Source organism: Vulpes vulpes, chromosome 9, assembly GCF_048418805.1.
Source record: "Vulpes vulpes isolate BD-2025 chromosome 9, VulVul3, whole genome shotgun sequence".
NCBI classification, from domain to species: domain Eukaryota; kingdom Metazoa; phylum Chordata; class Mammalia; order Carnivora; family Canidae; genus Vulpes; species Vulpes vulpes.
The window spans coordinates 58743387-58758684 of record NC_132788.1 but is presented as its reverse complement, the minus strand read 5'-3'; positions in this window follow the sequence as shown (position 1 = coordinate 58758684).

The window sequence follows — 15298 nt, the reverse complement described above, 5'->3', positions numbered from 1 at the left end:
TGTCTCCCTTTTTCCTCCTCCCCTTCTCCCCGGTCTCGGTCCCCGTCTCCCTCCGTTCTCCCCGCCCGACCCCTCAGAGCCCCCCAACTCCGTGTGTGTTGTCTCCCCGCCGTTCCTCGGCCTCGGGCTCTCCTCTGTCCGCCTCCCCTTGCCCCATCAGCCCTGTTACCACCGCCCGTCCCCCTCTGCCTTCTGCTCCCTGCCCCTGTGTCGCCCTCCGTCGGCTCCCCGTCGCCCGTGCCCTCGGCCCCTCTCTGTCGCCCCCGGTCTCTCCCTCTCCGCTCTCACACTTACAGGCTCCCCCCCCCCCCCCCGACACTGCTGTCCCCGGACCCCGGACCCCGGACCCCGGACCCCGGACCCCGTCCAGGCCTCGCTGGCCCGCTGGGCACAGGGCGCCTCCTCGGACTCCATGATCTGCCCCCTAAACCTCGGCCCCAGAAGGGAGGTTTTTACAAGGGTCAGGGACAGAGGGACAAAAGCTCAAGGGTCAGGCATATAAATTAGGAAAACATGGAGAGGGGAACTATTTCAGGCATGTGCCAAGCCCCGGAGCAGGCCCTGCTGGGAAGGCGACACACAGAGTGACAGGCTTTGGCCCCGGGGGAGTAGGGAGTGGCCTCGGGTGGCCCACCCGTTCCTCTGTGGAGACCCAGCTCTGTGCGCTGCTGCCTTTCTACCCACTACATCTTGCCAGGCCCTTCCCCTTACTCAGGATTCTGGAATCACCTAAAATCCTCCCAGACTTAGTGGGTGGAAGATCAGCCACCAGTGGGCTGGCACTTGGACCCACTTCTCCTTTCTTCAGACCTTTCTTCTTTCACCTGGAGCAGGTAGGCCTTGGGGGTCCGAGGCAGCCACCGTGATTCCAAGGTCACAGAGCCCAGAGGAGAGACATACACGGCATCTGGCCCCGGTGCCCAAGCAGGCTTGCCCCTGCCAGGCACTGTGCCAAGTACTTGACTTGTACTGACTCACTTAATCCTCACAGATGCCTTCCGAGGCTGGTGCCCTGATTATCCCACCTTACAGATTTGGAACCTGAGGCCCCAGAAGCGAGAGGACTGGCCCAAGAAGTCTGTTGGCTCGGAGCCTCACCCCAGATCTCTCCGCGCCCCACACCAGCTCTGGTCACTCAGAATCAGGGGGCTCCCATCAGGGGCTTCCACGTGGCGCCCAGGACGGAGGGTTTCTCTGTGCCCCAAAGGGTAGGCGGGAAAGGCCAGGCCTCCAGCTGTCCCCCACTTCCCTCTTTCCAACACCCTGGACTCCTGCCTTTCCCCCTCGGTGGCCCCCTCCAGCCACTGCTTTGACAGCCAGGAGTGTTCAACGGCAGGAAGTCAGAGGCTCCGTTTCTGTTAGCCTGTGCCCCCCTGGGCTCAAGGCCGCTCAAGGGGCAGCTCAATAGGATGCCCTCACCTCCATCTTTGGATGCAGAGGGCTCATGCTGTGCCGCCTGTGGGAGTGGACTGGGGAGCCCCACAGGGGTACCCAGCCGCTCGCTGTAACCCCCTCCCCTCCTCGGAGCCCTCCCCAGCACTCCATCTGTCGGCCTCCCTCCTGCTCTTATCTTTCCCTAGCCTTCCCCGCCCCATCTCTGTTTTTGTGTCTTCTTGCTCTTCCTGGTTACTCTCCCTCTTTGTCTCTCTCCCCCAGTCCCTCCCCACCCTCCTCTCTTTCCCCTCTGTCTCTTTGTGTGCGTATCTCTGTGTCTCTCTGTGTGTCTCTCTCTGTCTCCTTCCCTATCTCCCAGCCGTCTCTCCGCTCTCGCCCCTCCTAGCTTCCTTCCTGTCTCCGGGCTCATCTTGCTGCATCCTGCAGCTCCCCCCACTGAGCCTCAAGGAAAATGCTCTATGTTGTCACAGCTCCACCTGGCGCGCATGGTTCCTGGCACTTGGGACACAAACTACCTGTGAAGCTGAGCAATGGGCGCTCAGGAGCCACCCCGGGCTGGGGGCAGGCAGGTGAGATTAGACTGCAGAGGGCATGGACACAGGCTGGGTCCAGGTGTCCTCTCAAAGTGCTGTGTTGACTAGGGCAAGGCACTTGTCTCTCTGAGCCTCAGTTTCCTTGTCTGTAAAGCAAAACAATCATAATAGCACCCAGGCCCCTGGGAGGTTGTGAGATGTAAGCAACATAACTACCAGAAAGTACAGCGCCAGCTACATGACAGGCTGGCACTGGTAGGAAGTCCGAGTCTTCCTGGGCAAACGGCAGTGTCTCCTCCCAACACCCCCCGCCCCCGGCATTGAGCAATGGCCCCACAGGACCCCCCCACCCCAACACACACAAACTTCTTGCCTTGGGTTCCATGGCAGCTGATGCAGCCACTGCCCACCCAAGGCTGAGTGTTGTACCCAGCACTGCCCTTGCAAGGTCCCGAGCTGTCCTCACGGCCAGCTGACAAGGCCAAGGTCATCGAGCCCATGTCACAGATGGAGGAACTGAGGATATCGGCAAGGTGAGAATTTGAGCCCAGATCTGTGTCCAGATAATGTATTTACTCCCCTTCGCCCATTAGCTGGGAGCTGCTTTGGATCAGCATGGGTTACACGGCTGCCACCCTGTACCCCTGCCTGGGCAGAAGGGGTGCTGATAACTCATGGTGGGAGGAAGGAAGGAACAAGTAAAAGAACCCACATCTCCCTGACCTTGCTAAGAAGCAGGAGAGGTATCCTCCCAGCAGGGATTTGAGAGGAAACCAAAGGGAGATGGACAGAACCCAGGAAGGTGGTTCAGTTGACACCCAGCTTTAACTATGAATTAACTAACCCGGACTAACCAACTGACTACCACCTAATCCTGAATCACACTGACTCAGGCCCTTTTCAATTTTTGTTCAAGACTTCTGATCAGGGGATCCCTGGGTGGCACAGCAGTTTGGCGCCTGCCTTTGGCCCAGGGCGCAATCCTGGCGACCCGGGATCGAGTCCCACCTCAGGCTCCCGGTGCATGGAGCCTGCTTTTCCCCTCTGCCTGTGTCTCTGCCTCTCTCTCTCTCTCTCTCTGTGACTATCATAAATAAATAAAAATTAAAAAAAAAAAGACTTCTGATCATATCAAGGAGAAGATCTCCTTTTGGGGCTAATGTGCCTTTAATACATCTCTAACATTTGTCACTGTCCATTTTTAATAGAGAAAAGGTCTTCCACTTAGTGCTGTTGACATCAGAATTCTAGAATTTACTTTAATTTAAAGTTATGTTCTGGTTTTGGCAAGTGATGCTGGTTTCCAAGTATAATAATGATGTAAAAAGCTTGCTTGATAAATGCATGCATTGAAGTTTTTTAAAATGATGTGCGTTAAAGACAAATACGGAGTAAGCTGTAATCCATAGGGTATGACACACCAGACATGTAGGCAACACAGGTTCAATCCAGGACCTTTTTAGATGTGGACACGGCGGCCCAGGCCCAGGGTAGGGGCGTGTCCTTGTCTGGATACCCCTTGGTCGCTGGCCAGGCTGGCCCACAGATGGCAGGTCTGGGCTTTCACCCCCACCCCGGGTGGGGGCTTCCCCATCCTGCCCTGTCTATCCTCAGCAGAGCCATGAGGAGGAGGAGGAGGAAATGTTTTTCTTCTTCAATTGGAAAAAATAACAGTGGGGCCAAGGCTGTACTGGGAGGGGTGCCTCCTGCCCCTCTGTCCCTTGGGCCTGACCTAAGAGAATGCTTTCCCTGCAGGAAATGCTCCTGACACGCTGACTGCCCCGAGCATGTATTTGGTGACAGGAAGGTGCTGGAAGCAGAATCCTCTGGGAGAGCACAGCACCCCCAGCAAGGGCCTAGACTGTGCCAGGAGCTATCACTGCTGCTTCTAGGGACCTTTACCCAACTTGGTTCCTCCTGAAAGGAAGAGGTTGGTTTTATGATACCTGTTTTACAGATGGGGACACTGAGGGTCAGGAGGGTGCCAGCACTTGTCTATAGCTGTACAGCCTCCTGGCCTCCAAACCCTAGTCTTGGCCATTGCATCCCTCTACCCCCTGCCTTGGAGCTGAGAGACCTGAGGTCCAGGGCCACCTCAGCCCCTAACCACCTATGTGACCTTGGTGGCTCCGCCTTGCTTTGAGCCTCAGTCTCCTTATCTGGAAAAGGCGAATATAATCCATCTCACCAAGACTGCTGTGAGGATAGAAAAACATAGACGTGTCGTTTGCCTAGCATGTCAGGAAGTATGATATCCGTTGCCTTTCCTGCTCTGAAACATGGGGTCCTCTCCCTCAGACTCCTCAAACTGATCATCTGTCCTCGACTCAGGAAAGCCCCACCAGACCCAGAAAATATCATTCCCATAGCAATTGTCACTGAGGTGTGTCTTGCTGGTGCCATTAAGGGCTCAGATTCACGAGATCACCTCCTTTAATTAACGCTCCACTGGGTCTCCCTCCCACTCATTAACATGGAAGCCAAGGTTCAGAGAGGTCTAGAGGCCTGCCTGAGGTCACACAGCAAATAGATGGCCCAGAGTGACTCCTATCCCCTCCCTTGCTAGCCTCACCCCTTCGCACTAGGTCTCCTGTCATTGCTATCATGTCCTACTGGAGTTGCCCAGGATGGGCCAGGGTGACCCTAGAGTGGCCTCGCTGACAAGAGACACAGTACCCATCACACTAATGTGTTTAAATTACAGACAATTGGTGCTGCTGGTGTGGCTCCGATGATGCTTCCACAGTGCAGACGCCATGGAAAACTAGGGGGTTCTAGCCCCCTTTAGAGTTCTGGAGTATACCTTCCTCAGCCTCCATTGGATGTCGCCCTGGGAGTAGGGTGGGGAGGGTGACCCAGAAAGTCTGGTTTCAGGGCTTAGGAGGGGTGGCCTGCCCTTGCCTGTGACAATGCGCCCCTGGTCATTGCTCTGTCTTTGTCTCCTCATAAGGCTGGAGGAAATGGTTCTCATTCCTGTGTGTGAGAGATGCCCTCTCTCAACTCCAGGCACATGCTTGCCCTCTGTGGAGCGGACACGGCAGGCTGGGGTGGGGACCCGGGGCCCCCATGCACCCATCCTGGGCGCCTGGCCTGACGAGCCCCCGCGTGGCCCCTTTGTGCTCTGTGAATCGGATAATGGGCGGCATTCTCAGACGTCCAGTCATGGCTCTAGGCCCGTGAAAGGACCCGGCAGCTCCACACTGAGGCCTCTGTCCAGCAGCAGCCAGGGAGGGGCAGGCCGCCCCAGGGGTCCCCACCCACATTCCCAGGCTGCAGCCATCTCCAGAGGACAGCCACCCGGGGCAGGGCCGACTGGGGTCAGGTGATCCCTGAGCAGCCGGCAGGTGCTCCATGAATGTCTCTGACGCCAGGAGCCAAGGGCGGGTAGGGAAAGCCCAGAGCTAGGAGGATGGGGAGTCACATGGGCGGGGCACCTCCTGTACCCTAGACATTTCCCAGCCAGTCCTTGCAAGATCCCCACAGGCCTGTCTTGTTGATCCCATTTAATGGATGAGTAAACAGAGGCTTAGGGAAGCAAGCCGATAGCTCTGGATTTGAACCCAGGTCTGTCTGACCACGCTCATTCTGGCAGAGGTTGAGTAAGTACCTACTGCATGCCCTGGGAGCATGGCAGTGCCTGTGTCCTTAGGCAGCAGGGCTGAGGGGATCCATAGAGGACATTGGAACAACAGGCCCATGTGAGCAAAGCAAGGCCGGCTTCCCAGGGGAAGTGGCACCTGAGCCAGGTCTAGGGAGCGCTCACACAATTACTGAGTATCCAACATGAACTTCATCTCATCCCTTCCTGCTGCAGGGACTGTGGAGCCCAGGTAAAGAGGGGGAAACGGAGGCTCAGAGAGGGCGAGTGACTGACTCTGGGCCACCAAGCTGCTCACGGTACAGTTGGGACTTTCATCCAGGTTTGGCTGTTCCCTCTTCTCCAGGAGGGGGCCCAGTGACGATGCAGGGGAACCCCAGTCAAGGCTGTGGAGTTGTCACCCTGTAGTCCTGGCACCTGGGTTCAGATCCCTACTCTCTGCTTCCTATCGATGTAATCCAGGGTGAGTCCCTTCCCCTCTCCGGGTCTGTTTTCATACCTCTCCTGGCCCTGGGGATCGAATGAGATAATCCCTAGACAGTGTGTAGCCAGTACCCGGCCCTCAGTAAATAATCAGTGACGTTTATTATTAAATATATTGATGGTAAGGTGTTGTGCCCACAATTCCTCCAACTCTGACTTCTGGAAAGTCCTGCCTTCGCCCTGCCCTAGGGCTGGGGGGAGCTCAGAGCTGGCTTGAGTTTTTGTCGGATGCCCACTTCTCGCTGTCCTGCCTCCTCTCACCTGCAGCCAGGGTCCCATCTTGAGACCCTTTTGCTCCCTCTCAGACCACACCCTCCTCTGGGCCTCATTTCCCCTTCTGTACATCGGGGTGATACACCTTGTGCCCTCCACAGAGCTGGCCAGTGGTGTTCAGTCTCTGCTCAGGGTGGGAGCTGGGTCTTTCCTCAGTGGCTCCCTGGAATCTAGTGTGCCTCCAGACCCCTCACCCCCCCCCCCCCCCCGTGCCCCCTACCCCTCCCCTCACTCAGCAAGTGTGTGGGAGATAACAAAATAATAATTACCATTTCCATAGCCTGACCCTGGCTGGGCCGAGTTCTAGGCACTTTGCATCTATTACTCTACTGAAACCTTACAACAGCCCTTCAAAGAAGCTGCCATTATCATACCCATCTATTGGTGGGGAAACTGAGGCACAAGGCCATGCAGTGACTTGCCTGAGGTCACAAGCCGGCATCTGGAGCCTGGATTCCAGAGTCCTTGTTCGTAATAGCACAAGGTATATGGGAAAGGCTGGCATGGATGAGCAGGGCCCAGGTCTTACTGGCCCTGTGGCCTATACAAGTCTGTAAAGAGAGAGTCCAGAGAAAATGTGTTTCCTGTCTTGTTTTCTGGGTGGACTTTTCTGCATCCCTCAAAACCCAGCCCAAATGTCACCTGTCCTGGGAAGTCCTCCCCAGTGAACTCCAGGCCTGCTCTAAATGACCCTTCTGAGTAGGCTCCCTTGAGCCCTGAAGCAGTGCTAGAAGCCGCTCCTATCAAATCGGTTACCCCATAGTATGAGGGCATGGTCTTCCCCAGTGAGCCGAGTGATCCCCTGGACCTTCCAGGGTGAGACACACAGTCACTATGTTGGGATGGCTGGCGGGCTGTATCACCACCCCAGGACATCTGCCAAGCAGAATCAGAATCATGTTTTTTGTTGGAGGTCTCCTCCCTGGGCCTCACTGGTCAGACCCTGCCAAAGCTGTCTCCTGACCCCTCTTTGTCCATGTGGCTATGCCGACCAGCCACCTTCTCGAGACCAGGCATTCCTGCTCTGCCCACTGCAGCCTGGGCACCCCGCTGACCCTCACAGTGACTCCTCACACCTGATTCCTGGTGCAGTTCCGAGGTCTGCCCCTCTCCGTTCCACCTCCATACACAGGCCAAGCCCAGCGTGGAATAAAACACAGGAACAGAGCCCCTCCTTCTTTGGGAATTGGGAATATTATGGGGACCCACAGGGGTGGTCCATACTATCTTCAGCTCAGCCTCATGGGGGAGCCGATCTTTATTTTTCATTTATTTTTTAAATTGTATGTATTTATTCATGAGAGACACAGAGAGAGGCAGAGACACAGGCAGAAGGAGAAGCAGGCTTCCTGCTAGGAGCCTGATGTAGGACTCGATCCCAGGACCCCGGGATCATGCCATGAGCCGAAGGCAGACACTCAACCACTGAGCCACCCAGGTGCCAGTCTTTAATCAAAGAACTCAGGAACCAATCTTTAATCAAAGAACTCAAATTATGACATCACCGAAACTCAAAATATCCATCCTAAGAAGGAGGGATACCAGGTGATTCTAGGAGAGTTTCTCGCAGACAGAGGAGCCCACCTTGGGTCGGTGAGGGCTTCCTCAAGGCAGAGGCTTGAGACCTTGAGAGCTGAGATCTGCAGGATGCTGAGGGGTGAGGAAGGTGAAGGAAGAGCTTTCCCGGCAAGGGCAACAAGGGCAAAGACCTACAGGTGAGTGGCCGGCTGAGCCCTGGAGGAACAGAGCGGAGGCCCCCAGACTCGTGGTGCGGGTGTAGCAGAGGCTGGAGGGCCGGCCAGCCTGGGAGGGCCCTCTGTCCATGCCGCAAGCTTGAGAAGCTGTTGATGGCTTAAGAATGTCTTTCTGAGGGAGAGGGGTAGGTTGAGGATGGACCAAGGGAGGCCAGGGATGGAGCTTCTGAGGACATCCAACCAGGTGATGCCACGGGCCTGAACAGGGGCTGGCAGAGGCAGAGAAGGAAAAGGTGGCCTGAGGGCTGAGTAGGAGGTGGGCTTGCCAGGCCTGGGGTACCTGGTATGGGTGGAGGGTGAGGAGAGGGAGGCTCCAGCCGGGGAGTTCCTGAGTCTTGGGCTCTAGTACACTGGGGTGCCTCTATCTGAGTCAGAGAGCACTGGGGAGGAGCTGGTGGGTGGGTGATCCACAGCTCAGTTTAGGAGAGTGAGTTCGAGGGGCCCCTCTGGTAAGTGGGTGCAGACTCTGCTCTGTTTGCACACTCCCGGAGCTGGGCACATACCGCCCCAGGCTGCTGGTTCTGAAGGGGAGGGGCTTTCTCACAGACAGCTGCCTGAGGAATGAGGAATGGGGCCCGAGCCCACTGGCCCAGCTCCCTGCCACCAGGAGAGAGGCACCAGGGGCCCCATGGGGCTGCTTCCCCACAGCCCCCACCGGCCTGTAGGAGCCCCTGCCTGGAGGCTCCTGGTCTGTGCGTGGGGAGATGGGGACACGGGCACAAATGTGAGGATCTATGTGCATAAGCAGCAGTGGGAAAGTGCATTTGTGTGTGGGGGGGTGCACACTGGGGTCACATGTACACAAATGGGGAGTCAAGAGCATGTGGGGGTGAGTGTACAGCAAAGGTCTTGCTGTAGCTTCGTGGTTTCTGATGCGCAGGGAGTGCCGGAGGAGGGCTGCTGTGGGACTCCGATCTGTGGGACTCCCCGCGGGGATTCAGGACCTCGGAGGCCATCACCACCTTCTCAGTCCTGGTCCTGCTGCTCCAGGGACAGAGGAGGTTTCTTCATGAAACTCCATGATTGTGATGACCTGTAGCCCAGTCTCTGTTTTGTGGAGTTCAGGCTGACCTGAAGTGGCCAGCCTCTGGCCTTGGCGGGTCCTGCCTCTGGCCTTGGCTGGTCCAGCTTTTAACCTTGGGCGGCCCAGCCTGTGAATAATTCTCAGCCCGGCCAGAGTCCCCTCTGTTGAGGAACTTGGAATTGGTTCTTTAGGGACTTTTGGGTGACGCCATTCCTCATCTTACTCAAGAGCAACTTCCACTGACCACAGCTGCGTGTCTCAGCATGAGCCACCATCCTTTGCCAGGACTTCCTCCCACCCCCCAGAGTCTCTTATCCTTAGTCAGAATCTGAGCCCCAAAGGCCCACAGTCCCTGGGTCCCTCGAGTGTGCAGATTAAGTCCCATAAGACCCTGAACTTCCTCCCTTACCCTGTCTTCCCATCTTAATCTCCAGGGTGTCCACAAGACTTGGCTCTGGCTTCTTCTTCCAGGCAGCCTTCCCAGACCTCCCAGGCTGGGTTAGACCTCCTCCTCTGGACTGCTGGGGTGACCTGTGCTTCCACTCTCAGAGCACCCACACTGGGTGACAATACCTGTGGCTCTGGCTTCCCCACCAATCAGGGGGAATCTCAGGAGCTGGATCTTCTTGGGAGCATATATCACCAGGCAGGGTGTTAGACTCAAAGCAGGTTCACAAGGATGAATGAATGAATGAATGAATGAGAGGAAATGAACAAATGTTCTTCCATCATTTCCTGGGCCAGTGCCCATTCCATACAGCTCGGGGCAGCCTTGACCTTCTCTTCCCCCCAACCCCCTGGCCTCTCGCGAATGTCCTCACCTGCACTCACCCACCTGCCAGGAAAGGTCAACAGCCCTTGCTCTGCCATGGGGAGAATTTGTGTGTCCAAAATGAAGGTTTTCCAGTGAGGATGTGACTTGGCTGGGTTAAAATTTATAGGGCAGTGGTACCAGCCTCACGTCCATCCCCTCAGCTCAGGGCCATGGGCAGGGGAGAGCCACTTGGGTCCATAAGCAGAACAGCATGGAAGGCTGTGGCGCCAGCGGGATCCCGGTTCACATCCTGCTTCGCCACTTCCCAATCGGGGGACCTTGGTCAGACCCATCTATCTGTGAGCCTCTGTTTCCCCATCTGCAAAAGTGAGGGAGGCTGTGCCTCTTAGACTCACTGTAGTCTTGTCACCCCTTGTGCAGCCCCTGGCAGAAAGTCAAGACCTACAAGGCCTGAGGTAGAAAAACACTTTTGGAATAAAAGCAGCTAATGTTTATCCAGGCTGCCCAGGAGCAGATACCCCTCCAGGAGCATCACAGGGATTGTTGCATTTGCCACCTTAGAGGAAGCCACTTTTACTCTTTCTTCTACCCATTTTACAGAAGGGGCGATGAGGCATGGCAAAGTTAAGTGACTCATCCAAAGTCATAGAGCAAAGGAATGGCACAGGCTGGACCCAAGCCTAGGTAGGCCCCACTGCAGTGCGCACAGGGGCGCCTAGAAGGTCCTGGGTGCCCTGTCCCTTCCTCCCACACATCCAGGGGTCGGCAGCTAATCACCGTCCATCAGTTCAGGACTCCTCCACCCCCAAGGCTACTGCATCCATCCAAGCCCCACCTCCTCCTGCCTGGATGCCTCCTCCCACTCCTTCCTCTTCCTCTCCCCAAATCACTTCTCCACACAGTAGCCTCAGGGGTGCGATTGTAAATCGCACAAATTGTAAATCTGTTCGTGTTGTTTTTCTCTAACTTGAAATTCTGCAAAAGCTCTTGGGGTAAATAAAGTCCCGTCTCTTTTCCCTCATCCACAGTCTCTGTGCGGCCATCCGACCTCACTCCAGGCCCACACTTACATCTGCTGGTCCCACCACCTGGTTGGTTCCCCATCCTGCCTCCCCACTCAGCCTGAGGGTGGCCAGACACCCTCACACTCACCCTACACAGAGCTCATGGCACACTAGTTATAGGATATTTAACATCAGCAGGTGTCTCAAGGGTGGGTCCTCATCTGTCCTGTTACCTGCTGCTGCCCTGTGGCCAGACACTCCAGGAGGTGCTGCTACATGGCATCCAGGAGGTGCCATGGTAGGACCTTTGGGTTAGTTTCACGTCCAACAGAACACAGACTTGGGTAGTTAGTGGTGGCAGATGCACAAGGTCTGTGTGGGGGCACACGGTGGTGGAGACTTTGAGCAACTGCCTGGGGAGGGAGCCCTATTTCCAGCCCCGGGAAACAGGAAGTGAGTCAGGGTCCCGAGAAGGCCTGCCGGACGCTCGGCACCTTGGGTGCGATTGATGAGCGCCTGGACGGAAGGGCCAGCCACACCTAGGGAAGCAGGAAGGAGACCAAAGGAAGAGGATAGGAGGGGAGACCCTCTCCCCAGCAGAACAGGCGGCCCTGTGGGGCCCCAGCGGAAGTGGATGAGGTCATCACAGATGCAGCCACCCAGCCCATTGTCCCGTTACACCTGGGGTTGGCCAGTGTGGCAGGAGTAGCCATGAGTCCCAACACCCCCATCCAACTGACACCAATCCTGGGTCCCTCCAGGGCGGGTGTGAACTTATTTCACTTACTCTCCATATCATATGAGCACAAGGTCTCACTGGCCGCATTTTCTAGAAGGCTAAAGAGAGGCAGGAGCTTGCCAGGGTCACATCAGCAGAGAGGGTACCATGAGATTTGGACCCAGCTCTGCGGGGCCTTGGAGATTTACATGGAGATGCAGGGGCACAGGAAATTCAAGACACCAGCACTGGCCTGGAGGCACCATCAAGAAATCCTGGGGCAGGTGTCTGAGGCCCAGGCTGGAGCAGGTCAGGCTCCTAGTCCTGGTTCAGTCTCTGCCTAAAAACAGAGCCAATCAGGTGCTCTTTCCCTGGGCCTCACTCAAGAGGCCGGGCTGCCCAGGCCAGTGTCAAAGTCAGGAGTCTGAGGCTGGTAAGGTCCCCTTTCCTCCCTGAATTATAACCGGGGACCCCAAGAGTGGTTTTGGCTGGGAGCTGGGGCACTACTCTCTGACCCACCAGCCCAGACAAGGGAGCTGGCCCGGGCCCTCTGTGGGCAGTCCTGTCAGAGATGGGATGATTCAGGGGGCACTTTCGCTTCCTCAGTGGGCCCACGTCACCCCCATTCCTGCCTCTGCGTTCTCACTTCCCCATCAGTGCCCATGGGCAGAATCGAGCACCCCCCACTGGAAAAGGAACTGAGGGCTTCCAATGGCCTGGGCTCCAGCCCTGGGATGTGGGTTCTGACAAGCAGTACAGCTACAGATGGGCGTCCTGAAGCCCAGCCACTGAGGGTGTGTGCGCCCCTGGGTCATGGGGTCAAGGGCAGGCACAATCAGACAGGAGATGATGCTGAGGGGGGGTGTTGAAGATTTTCATGTCTGAATTTTCTAAGTCTCCTCAAAGGATGTGTATTAATTGTGTTAAATACAAGCATGAGGCAAAAGTCACCAGAGGGGGATGTGGGTCCCGATGGATTTTTACAGGGAGTCACAGACCAGAAGCGCAGCCGCACCTGCAAAGGGAAGGGTGATGGGGTGAGAGGGGTCTTGGAAGGGAAACACTCAGCCCCCACCCAGCCCAGGATCTGTCCCCTCCGCACAGCCCAGAGTGAGGACGGAGAGCCTCAGGACAGCTGGTCACCTGTCTCAGGTTGTGCACCCCAGGCCCCCCCCATACAACTTCCAGGGCTAGACCCACTTGGGTGGTCCTCGGGATCCTCTTGGAAAGGCAGCCTCGGTGGAACCCCAGCTCTGCAACTTCCTGGCAAGGAACTGCCTTCATCTGTGCCTCAGTTTCCTCAGTTGTCATGGAGCATTACCGCGGGGCAGAGCCAGGCACACGGTGAGCGACGGGTGGGGGCCGGTGGCCGTCTGCCAGACATTGGCCACGGTGCCATGTGCATGCGGGAGGGGGCAGAGTGCCCGCGCCGGTGCCCGCGTCTGCGCGTTCCTGTGCATGGACAAGCCCCCAGTGACATCCAGCCAGAAAGGGGCAGCCGTTTCTCCCGAGACCTGCCCTCTGTCTCCTGTCCCCCTCTTCCAGTCCATCTCTCTTCGTCAGCCCTCGGGGCCACCAGTGCAGCCTAAGCTGGAGCCCAGACACCATGACGCCCTCGGGCCGCCCAGCACTGCCCCGCACGGCTGGGGAGAGGCCAAGAGGTTACCTTTGCAAAGGCTCCTAAGTGCTGATTTACAGCAGGTGTGAACCCCCCACCGTACCCCCCCCCACAATTCACTTCTATTTGGAGGACCCTTGCCCCTCTCTTGGAGGATGCTGGGAGAAGGCAGGAGGGCGGTGCTCACGTTATTCTTAGCACCAATAGCTGCTTGGTCCCATGTGATTTTTCTGGGCTCTGCTTTCACCTTCAGGCCCCAGCACCTCGGCGCCGAAGAGCCCACCGCCAGGGCGCAGCCCCAGCGCCGGCCCTTGCTGCCCTTGCTAGGCTGGGTGGGCACCTGCAGCCCACCCCCGCGGCTGTAGGCTGGGGCCGGCCAGTCAGGTTAATCCCACCGGGTGGTGCTGCTATCCCCATTTTACAGAGAGGGTAACTGAGGCTCGGGGAGAACTCAGTGCCCAAAGTCACAACACAAAGTCCACACACACCAAGTCCAGCCCTGTGCCCTCTCCCTGCGCACCACCCCCTAACCCTGGCCTTCCCATCTGAGTGTGACTCTCCCTCTGCTCTCCCCCTACTGCCTTTCCCCTCCCAGATCAAAATGCCTGAGCAGACAGTGAGGACCACGGCGCAGGGGCTGGGTCCCCCTGTCCCTCCTCAATTTGGGTGGTGTCCCCTGAGGGCCATCTTTAGGCCTCATGCTGAGCCAACAGCCTCCGCGGAGGAGAGGGCTGTAAATCAAGGCAAGCAGCCTACAGTGGGAGGCGGAGCCAGGTTAATGACAGCAAGAAGGTGCAATGTCACTTTAGCCCTGGTTGGGGAGGTCCTGGAGGTCTTCCAGGAGGAGGTGATGTCTGGTCTGAAGGAGAGGGGCCACCAGTGGGGGCAGGCACTGAGGGTAGGGACAACCAGGGCAGAGACCCAGAGGCAGGAAGAAGCACATCACATCTTCCCCTACTCCTTGCTCACCCTGCCAAGCCTCCCCGCCCCCTCCCCTCTGCCCTCCTCCACCCACACCCATCCTCTCCTGGGGGCTCCTCTAAGACAGGAAGGCAGAAGGCGAGGTAGGAATCTAATCCCACAGCTCTCAGATGAGGAGAAACTGCTCCAAAGGAAAAAAAAAAAAAGTTAATTCCATTGTTTCCGCTTCCAGATCCTGCCTGAAAAACAAAAACAAAACCAAAATCAAACCCCAGCTGGGGAAACTTTATCTGGCAAAGCTTTCAAGTAGGGGGTGTCGAATGGTGGAGCCTCCTTAGAAGGTGGAGAAAGGAGACCCTGTCCCCTTGGCCGTGGGGTGGGAAGGACCACAGTGGCCGTGCTGCGGGTGCGGGGGCTCGTGCCTCAACCTTTCACGTGGGGCCCCAAGCAGCCTCCCTCCACATTCAGAAAACCGAGGGGTTGGCCGTGCCCGCAGGGCTGGCGTTTGAGCCTCGATCTTTCTGATCGCAGAACCTGGCGGCTTGTCCACTGCGTGCCACCGTTCACAGGGCCCTGGAAGCAGGGCCACCTGACGCACACCCCGCGGCCTCTGCTCACACTCCCGGGGAAGTGTTGCTTCCCACAGCCGGCGCCTCCATGTATTTTACATCATCAGGAATGTCTACTCCGGCCCCAGGCCGGCCTGGCTCCTCATCTCTGATGGGGACTCCAGGAGGCTCTGAAGTGACAGGAACGGGCTTCGAGGTGCACCATGGTCCTGGGGGATCCCTTCGAACCTTCCCCTCCACTGCCCGCGGGCTCCGTGCCTGGTGCTTCCCACCCCCTATGGTCCTCTGAAGGGGTATGATTGGGCCCATTTGACAGATGGGGACACTGAAGCCAAAGCACTGTTCTGGCGGTTCCAGAAGAGGCAGGGGGCCTGGGGCAGGCCAGGCCGACCTTGACGGGGGGCTGGGCCACTCCTCCTTCCCACCCCTCTCCAGGGGGGACCTCTCAGCCCCTGGTTGGGCTTTTCCCAGAGCCAAAGCCGGAAGCACAGGTCCTGAGTGTTTGTTCAGGCCAGGCTGGGGCTCCGGGCAGGCGAGGCGGAAACGGCCGCAAGATGTTTGTCCAAGCGGGGGCTTAGGCTCTTGCCAGGAGGAAGGAGAAAGGCCAGAGAAGGGCCAAGGCAGCAGGCCGCG